The sequence below is a fragment of the Pseudophryne corroboree genome, assembly GCF_028390025.1.
Source record: "Pseudophryne corroboree isolate aPseCor3 chromosome 3 unlocalized genomic scaffold, aPseCor3.hap2 SUPER_3_unloc_102, whole genome shotgun sequence".
Lineage (NCBI taxonomy): Eukaryota > Metazoa > Chordata > Amphibia > Anura > Myobatrachidae > Pseudophryne > Pseudophryne corroboree.
Genome location: NW_026967497.1, coordinates 121040 through 130266, shown reverse-complemented (window position 1 = coordinate 130266; position 9227 = coordinate 121040). Strand labels below are relative to the sequence as shown.

The 9227-nt window shown below is 41.0% G+C and overlaps 1 pseudogene; it reads left to right on the top strand.

The window, feature by feature from the left end:
* Positions 1 to 7106: 7106 nt before the first annotated feature.
* LOC134983254 (5S ribosomal RNA) lies at positions 7107 to 7225 on the top strand (annotated as a pseudogene).
* The last annotated feature ends 2002 nt before the right edge of the window (positions 7226 to 9227 follow it).

Genomic DNA, 9227 nt, shown 5'->3' with positions numbered 1-9227 from the left:
CTTATTACTCATCAGCCAGCTAAGGCAGGTGAGAGGCCATTTCCATATTCTGAGTGTGAGAAATGTTTTACATATAAATCAAATCTTGTTACACATAAGAGAAGTCACACAGGTGAGAAGCCGCATTCCTGTTCTGAGTGTGGGAAATGTTTTACACAGAAATCATCTCTTGTTACACATCAGAGAAGTCACACAGGTGAGAGGCCGTATTCCTGTTCTGAGTGTGGGAAATGTTTTGCATCGAAATCAAATCTTATTAAACATCAGAGAAGTCACACAGGTGAGAAACCGTATTCCTGTTCTGAGTGTAGGAAATGTTTTGCACAGAAATCAGCTCTTGTTACACATCAGAAAAGTCACACAGGTGAGAAGCCGTATTCCTGTTCTGAGTGTGGAAAATGTTTTGCATCGAAATCATATCTTGTTACACATCAGAGTAGTCACACAGATGAGAAGCCATATTCCTGTTCTGAGTGTGGGAAATGTTTCACAAAGAAATCAGCCCTTGTTACACATCAGAGAAGTCACACAGGTGAGAGGCCATATTCCTGTTCTGAGTGTGGGAAATGTTTTACACAGAAATCAGATCTTGTTACACATAAGAGAAGTCACACAGGTGAGAAGCCGTATTCCTGCTCTGAGTGTGGGAAATGTTTTGCATCGAAATCAAATCTTATTAAACATCAGAGAAGTCACACAGGTGAGAAACCGTATTCCTGTTCTGAGTGTAGGAAATGTTTTTTATCTAAATCATATCTTGTTAAACATCAGAGAAGTCACACAGGTGAGAAACCGTATTCCTGTTCTGAGTGTAGGAAATGTTTTGCACGGAAATCAGGTCTTGTTATACATCAGAGAAGTCACACAGGTGAGAAGCCGTATTCCTGTTCTGAGTGTGGGAAATGTTTTTTATCTAAATCAAATCTTGTTAAACATCAGAGAAGTCACACAGGTGAGAAGCCATATTCCTGTTCTGAGTGTGGGAAATGTTTTACACAGAAATCATCTCTTGTTACACATCAGAGAAGTCACACAGGTGAGAGGCCGTATTCCTGTTCTGAGTGTGGGAAATGTTTTAGACAGAAATCAGATCTTGTTACACATCAGAGGAGTCACACAGGTGAGAAGCCATTTTCATGCTGTGAGAGAAATAAATCCGCTCTTGTTGAACATATTAGACATTACCCAAGTACGGAACCATTTAAATCTTCTGGAGTATAATTATCACTGCCATGCAATGTTCCTCAAGGGTCAATCCTATCTCCTATGCTTTATGCAATATACAGTCTGGTCCATATATATTGGGACATCGACACAATTCTCATATTTTGGGCTCTATACACCACCACAATGGATTTGAAATGAAACAAACAAGATGTGCTTTAAATGCAGACTTTCCGCTTTAATTTGAGAGTATTTACATCTAAATCAAGTGAACGGTGTAGGAATTAAAAACGGTTTTTATATGTGCCTCCCACTTTTTAAGGGACCAAAAGTAATGGTACAGACTAAACAATCCTAAATCAAACTTTTACTTTTTAATACTTTGTTGCAAATCCTTTTGTCAGTTACAGCCTGAAGTCTGGAACGCATAGACATCACCAGATGCTGGGTTTCATCCCTGGTGATGCTCTGCCAGGCCTCTACTGCAAATGTCTTCAGTTCCTACTTGTTCTTGGGGCATTTTCCCTTCAGTTTTGTCTTCATCAAGTGAAATGCATGCTCAATCGGATTCAGGTCAGGTGATTGAATTGGCCATTGCATAACATTCCACTTATTTTCCTTAAAAAATACTTTGGTTGCTTTTGCAGTATGCTTCGGGTCATTGTCCATCTGCACTGTGAAGCGCCTTCCAATGAGTTCTGAAGCATTTGACTGAATATGAGCAGATAATATTGCCCGAAACACTTCAGAATTCATCCTGCTGCTTTTGTCAGCAGTCACATTATCAATAAATACAAGGGAACCAGTTCCATTGGCATCCATACATGCCCACGCAATGACACTACCGCCACCATGCTTCACTGATGAGGTGGTATGTTTTGGATCATGAGCAGTTCCTTTCCTTCTCCAAACTCTTCTCTTCCCATCACTCTGGTACAAGTTGATCTTTGTCTCATCTGTCCATAGGATGTTGTTCCAGAACTGTAAAGGCTTTTTTAGATGTTGTTTGCAAACTCTAATCTGGTCTTCCTGTTTTTGTGGCTCACCAATGGTTTACATCTTGTGGTGAACCTTCTATATTCACTCTTGTGAAGTCTTCTCTTGATTGTTGACTTTGACACATATAGACCTATCTTCTGGAGAGTGCTCTTGATCTGGGCAACTGTTGTGATGGTGTTTTTCTTCACCAGGGAAATAATTCTTCTGTCATCCACCACAGTTTTCCGTGGTCTTCCGGATCCCTTTGGTGTTGCTGAGCTCTCCGGTGTGTTCTTTCTTAAGAATGTTCCAAACAGTTAATTTGGCCACACCTAATGTTTTTGCTATCTCTAAAATGGGTTTGTTTTGATTGTTTAGCCTAATGATGGCTTGCTTCACTGATAGTGGCAGCTCTTTGGATTAGATTAGAAATGCAAATGTCACAGCTGGAATCTACTCCTGACCTTTTACCTGCTTAATTGATGATGAAATAATGAGGGAATAGCCCACTCCTGTCCTTGAAATAGCTTTTGAGTCGATTGTCCCATTACTTTTGGTCCCTTAAAAAGTGGGAGGCACATATAGAAACCGTTGTAATTCCTACACCGTTCACCTGATTTGGATGTAAATACCCTCAAATTAAAGCGGAAAGTCTGCAGTTAAAGCACATCTTGTTTGTTTCATTTCAAATCCATTGTGGTGGTGTATAGAGCACAAAATATGAGCATTGTGTTAATGTCCCAATATTTATGGACCTGACTGTACATGCTACCACTGGGTGATATAATCAGACCTCATGGCCTGGTCTACCACTGCTATGCAGATGACCTGCTTTTTGCTCCATGTACTGAGAACCTAATACCAATCCTAAATGGTTGTCTAGCTGAGCTCCAGGGGTGGATGATGCCAGTTGGCTGTGATTCAGTCTTTGTGAAACATAATAGAAGCTCACCAGCAAAGGACAAGACTACAGCTTTACCAACCATCTGGATTTATGCTTTGGTGTTTGGTTTGAACATGTGCTGAATCTTTGTGTTGTCCTGGTATGTGGCTGACACAGACATCAGGTATCTGCCACATACAAATACTCATTCTTCCATCTGTGGACCATAGCCAGAATCAAGCACTTGATTCCCTCAGATGTTCGTAGACTACTGCAATGCCATCTACCTGGGTCACCCAGCAAAAGAATTACAGAGCTTGCAGCTAGTACAGAATGCAGCAGCCAAGCTGTTACCTAACCAGCCCGTTCCTGCCACATAACACCCATTCTCTACTCCCTTCACTGGCTGCCTGTAAGATGACAAATCTATTTTATAATTGGCTAACTGACCTTCCCAGCCCACATTACATGGTCCAAGGTACTAGAAGCAGCTTCTGCCTCCTTACTGCCCTGCTTGCTTGCTTCTACAGATGAAGGACTGTTACCAGCAGTACCAATAATCTCCTGTAATTTATTTAAGGGTCAAACTTTTAGTTTTGCAGCCCTGACCATGGAACTCACTGCCTTGCATAGTCCAAGAGGCCTCCACACTAGAGACCGTCACAAGCAGACTGATGACTGTTACGTTTTTCATTAATGTATTTACAGATGGGTCCTCCGTTATCTTGACTGTTTCTGCACCTAGACGGAGGTTTAGTCACACCTAGGCAATAGCTTAGGTTCCTGAGTTTAATCATGGACAGGCGCGATGAGGCATGACTGGATATTCAGCATGCAATACACATCTCCACCACTGGGTGGCTAATGCTTCACTAATCCAGTACTTTAGTTTGAATAGCAGCAGATTGATCTTCTGTACAAGCTCTGGCAAATGGTCAGTGACAACTGTAATGTTAATATACAGTCCTGTACTGCATAGTGTACACACAGATGGTGACCAATGGTCAGACGGACAGAGTAAAAAAGAAAAAATAGTTTATTCAGATGCAAACTAACATGTTAAAACACTTGTGTAAGCAGACGCAACTAATGTGTGAACACTTGTGTATGCAGACGCACCTAATGTGTGAAAGGAATAATGTAGCAAATTGACTTTACAGTATGTAAAGTGCACAAAATGAGCATCCGAGTCCCCTAATGGCATAAACAAACACCAATGGGAAGGAATCGCTCTTTGCAGTACTTTTACACATGAACTTGAGAATCTTCCATGCAGTGTTGTGGGCTAGCGATGAAGGCTCTCATCTGCCACGCTGAGAGTCCCGGGTTCGATTCCCAAAATGTCAGGTTATTTTTGTGTTCCCGTGACATCAACTTTATTATTATTTTTTTTCTGTGTAATCCATTGTAAAACATTCAAAGGAAGGGTGCACACAGGTTTCACACAAATCGGGGTAAATCTGCAGGAGTGACTCATTCGCTATCTAAAATACACAGCGGTAATGACCACCTATAGACATACCAGTAAATATAAATTAGTGTATTCTGACGCAACTAACTGTTCGAGCAACAGTACTGTAGATCGTCGGCGTTAGAGAATCTGTGTTGTACATTATAAGCTGTTCGTTCTAATTAGTACTCTAATAGAAAAAACTGTACAGAGATACTAAGGACAGTGATTTGGCATCCAGGAACTTAGGGATGAGCTTTTATTTCTCTCCATTATACTTAATACTACGGGATTTGGACGCTCACATATCCCAAACATCAATAGACCATACTGTACCTGTAACACGTTAGTTTGCATCTGTATATGCTGTACTATTTGCACCTGTACTGTATATACTGTTATAGACTGTATGACATACTGTAGCGTAATGAGACGCACCAGTAAAGTAGTTCTTACACTGTAGTTCAGTATTGTATGTTAATGGAGACCACACGCTTGCGCATTGGTGATTTAAAAAAGCGACATCTGGTGGATGATCTTAGGTATTACACTCAAAGGTAACGCCAAACGCTCTGTGTGCCTTCCTACGACTAGGCGCGCCTCCTTGCGCCCAGGTACGCTGCGTATGCCTGATCGCGACTAACGCCTCAGCCAGCCAAGATAACGGAGGACCCGTCTGTATATTTAGTTCCTAAATAATACATCCCAAATGCTTAGGTCTTTTTTCTGCTGTTTATTTTGTATCTTGTGCTTTGTGTAAATGTGAATGTGTAATACCAGTTTGCACAATCTGTATTGCTGCACGACAATATGGCGGCCATTGGAACGTGTTTTCACTTCTAGTTTGCCTAACTTGTTGCAGACACTCATCTTGATCAGGAGTGTCGAGTGTTTTCTGATACAAGATCCTGTCCATATATACCCTGTACATTACCATGTGCATTAGAGTCACCCGGGTTCCATCTGCGGTGGTTTGTTGTATGTTACATCTATATGGTGCGGATACTCCCCTGTATGATTTCATAATAAAAGCTTTTGTCTGCATCTAATTATTGCATTAAAGCTTTTATTTTTTATTCTGTTTTATATTCCCGTCTGAGTAATTACGCCATAATGTCTAATCTCGGAGTGGACCCCAGAAGATGTAAAGAAACCGTGTAAGTTTACCATCATTCTGTTTCGTGTAAGCATACAGGTTAGTGATGGCACGGTGGTCACTGACCGTCACATTCAGGTGGTATAATGGAAGTGGGAATGTCTGGGCTTATTCTAGTCTACTGCAGAAATAAAAAACTCAGCCTTTATCCTGCTTAAAAAAATTACAAAGCACATAAATCAAGCTTGGTAGGACAAGACAGTGTCCACATTAATGGTGGCACATCATATGGGCCCTCATTCCGAGTTGTTCGCTCGTAATTTTTTTTTTGCAACGGAGCGATTAGTCGCTAATGCGCATGCGCAATGTTCGCAGTGCATCTGCGCCAAGTAAATTTGCTAATAAGTTTGGTATTTTACTCACGGCTTTATGAAGAAATTTCTTCGTTCTGGTGATCGGAGTGTGATTGACAGGAAGTGGGTGTTTCTGGGCGGAAACTGGACGTTTTATGGGTGTGTGCGAAAAAACGCTTGCTTTTCTGGGAAAAACGCGGGAGTGTCTGAAGAAACGGGGGAGTGTCTGGGTGAACGCTGGGTGTGTTTGTGATGTCAAACCAGGAACGAAACTGACTGAACTGATCGCAGTGTAGGAGTAAGTCTCGAGCTACTCAGAAACTGCAAAGAAATTTCTATACGCAAATCTGCTAATCTTGCGTTCGCAATTCTGCTAAGCTAAAATACACTCCCAGAGGGTGGCGGCTTAGCGTGTGCAAAGCTGCTAAAAGCAGCTAGCGAGCGAACAACTCGGAATGAGGGCCATAGGCTGAAGACCCATGCTTCTGGTATATATGGCATAACTCACTCTTTGCCCACAAAAACCTTCCTTTCACCATTCACAATGTCCACCATTGCCCCTTAAGAAGGGACACAACTTTCCTTTGCTTGTTCCACCTCCTATCTACAGGGCCCAGGACCACCTTCATGTTTGTCAAGGGGCGCTTGGACCCCGAAACGTCGGATCACTTGTGTGTGAAATACACTTGAATCTCAAACAGACTTGGAGTGCCGCCTGCTTTGTTGTTTACTATATATATATATATATATATATATATATATATATATATATCTTTAGGATTGTTGAAGTATCTTCAATTTGTGATTTTGCTAAAATATGATAAAACCACAGGATATCTGCTTTTGGGAACTAATGTTTATTGGAATTTTGTGTGCTAAATCATATACACCCAGAATTGGGGATTAATCCCTGTTAGACAATTATATATAATCTGTGTGTTTCTCATTGAACTGAATTTTATGCATTATTGGGGATCAATCCCTGTTATATTATCATACTCAGCTATTGTACTTACATCACTGCCTGATTTCTTTTGCTCTCATTAGTATAACAATCAGCACAAATGTTGCTTAATGCTCTGTTCTTGTACCAACAATAATTCAGACATTTATGATATGCTCAAAATAATGTGTATGAGTATCCGCACACTGGAATTGACTGCACAGATTGGAGATTTAGCCACCTACGGTCAAACCGCACTGAGTATGCCCAATCTCGTCTGATCTTGGAAGCCATACACTGCAGGGCCTGGTCAGTACCCGGTTGCGAGACCACCAGGGAATACTAGGTACCGTAGGTATTTTATTCTCCAGTCATTTGTGTCCTTCCGATTTTCTGTGCAGATCCAGGTATTTAATTTCTACTTTCCTTTTCAATTGTGCTAGTCTGACAGGCTACAGCTGAACCCAACGGAGTTACCCTATTCCCAATTAAAAAAATTATCAATTAAGGAAATCTCTAGACCACTAAGGGAATAAAGATAAATTCGCTCATCTAAATCCTATCGCTCGAAATTGTAGCAATTATGCTTTGAAAAATTATTCATCTATATTTGCCTTCTCCCTCTCTTTTTAAGTATATCTCATAAAAGTTAAGTATTCATTTTCTCATATTTCATCATCTTATTAATTAATTTTTTCATAAGTGTGCCCTGGAAAAGATATATAGCTGCCTTTGTCTTTTTTCTCTTATAAAAGACCACACCCCTTATTATAGGATACTAGACATCGCCTTCCAACCTTTATCTGACCCTTCCTATCATGCAACGGCGAATCCCTTAGTCCTGGAACTGTTTAAACTATTGATACTCGCTGATGTGGTGCAAGGGAGTTATATCTAAAATGTACACTATTTGGGTTAAATATGTAATGTTCTAATAAACCTCTACGCGCTCACAAACTCCGTCGTAAATACCCATATCACGCGCATGATCGCAGGAGCGATCCTACGCAAATTGCGGATATGTGCACGCACGGCGGATTGAGTGCACGCGCAGCAGGCATGTGCATGGGGTTAGTACAGGGCATATGCATTACAATATTTTTCGACTTTTACATTTGTTAATACCAGGTATAAGATTGCATTGTACCTGGTGGGTTCCTCAATTAGTTGAACTAAGTAGTTATCATTAAGTGTGTTTAAGAACCTATTACCCCTAGCAGTATCACATGAATCGTTTTTCCAGTTTTTCTCTGGATATTTAAAATCTCCCATCACTACCATGTCTCCTACTCCTGCTGCTCTTTCAATTTGCTTCAGTAACAATTCCTCGTTAGATACATTAATACCAGGCGGCCTGTAGCATACTCCTAATACTACCTTTTTTATTCCCTTTTAGCCACATGCAATTTCTACCCCATAGCATCTCGACCGTATCTACAGTCTCCTCCTGCAAATCCTCCCATATATCAGTTTTTAAAAATGGTTTTACGTAAAGGCACACCCCTCCACCCTTAAGTTGCCTTAAGTTTCTTGCCTAATTCCCTATAGTCTTTTTTTAAGGACATCCCACCTTCTGCTGACTTTGTCATTGGTGCCAACATGCACAAAGACCACCGGGTCTTTCCCAGCCCCTCCCAACAATCTATCTACCCGGTCCGCGATGTGCCGCACTAGAGCACCCGGGAGACAACAGACTGTACGGCGATCATGGTCCGGGTAGCAGATTGCTCTATCTGCCTTCCTGATGATAGAGTCCCCCTACCACCACCATCTGACTAGGTACCTCACTATCTTTTGTCCCAACTGTGCCAGAGGGGCTGCTCCTCTGGATGCTAGAGGGAGCAGTCCCCTCCTCCACCGTCATTTCCTCAGTATCATCCTCCGAATCTTCGTCCTGCCGTGCAAATTTATTCGGTTTGATAGTCCGAAGATGTCGAGGTCAACAAGTATCCAGCCAAGAGTCATTACCTTCACTATCTTTATGCACTACTTTCTCCGACTGATCCTCTCTGGTGAATACTGAGGAAAAAAATTGTTCAGTATTTCCGCTTTTATTTTATCATTGTTTATTAAAGCTCCCAATTCATCTTTTAATGGGCCTACGTTCTCCTTCTTTAACCTTTTACTGTTTATGTATTTATAAAACTTTTTAGGATTGCTATTACTCTCTCTAGCGATTTGCTTTTTGTTTACAATTTTTGCTGCGATTATTACTTTTTTGCATTTTTTATTGCATTCCTTGTAATGCTGGAATGACTCCTCCCCTCCATTAGATTTAAATGTTTTGAAAGCACGCTTCTTTTTAGCCATTGCTTCTTTGACCTCCTTATTAAGCCACATTGGTTTGTTTTTAGTACTCC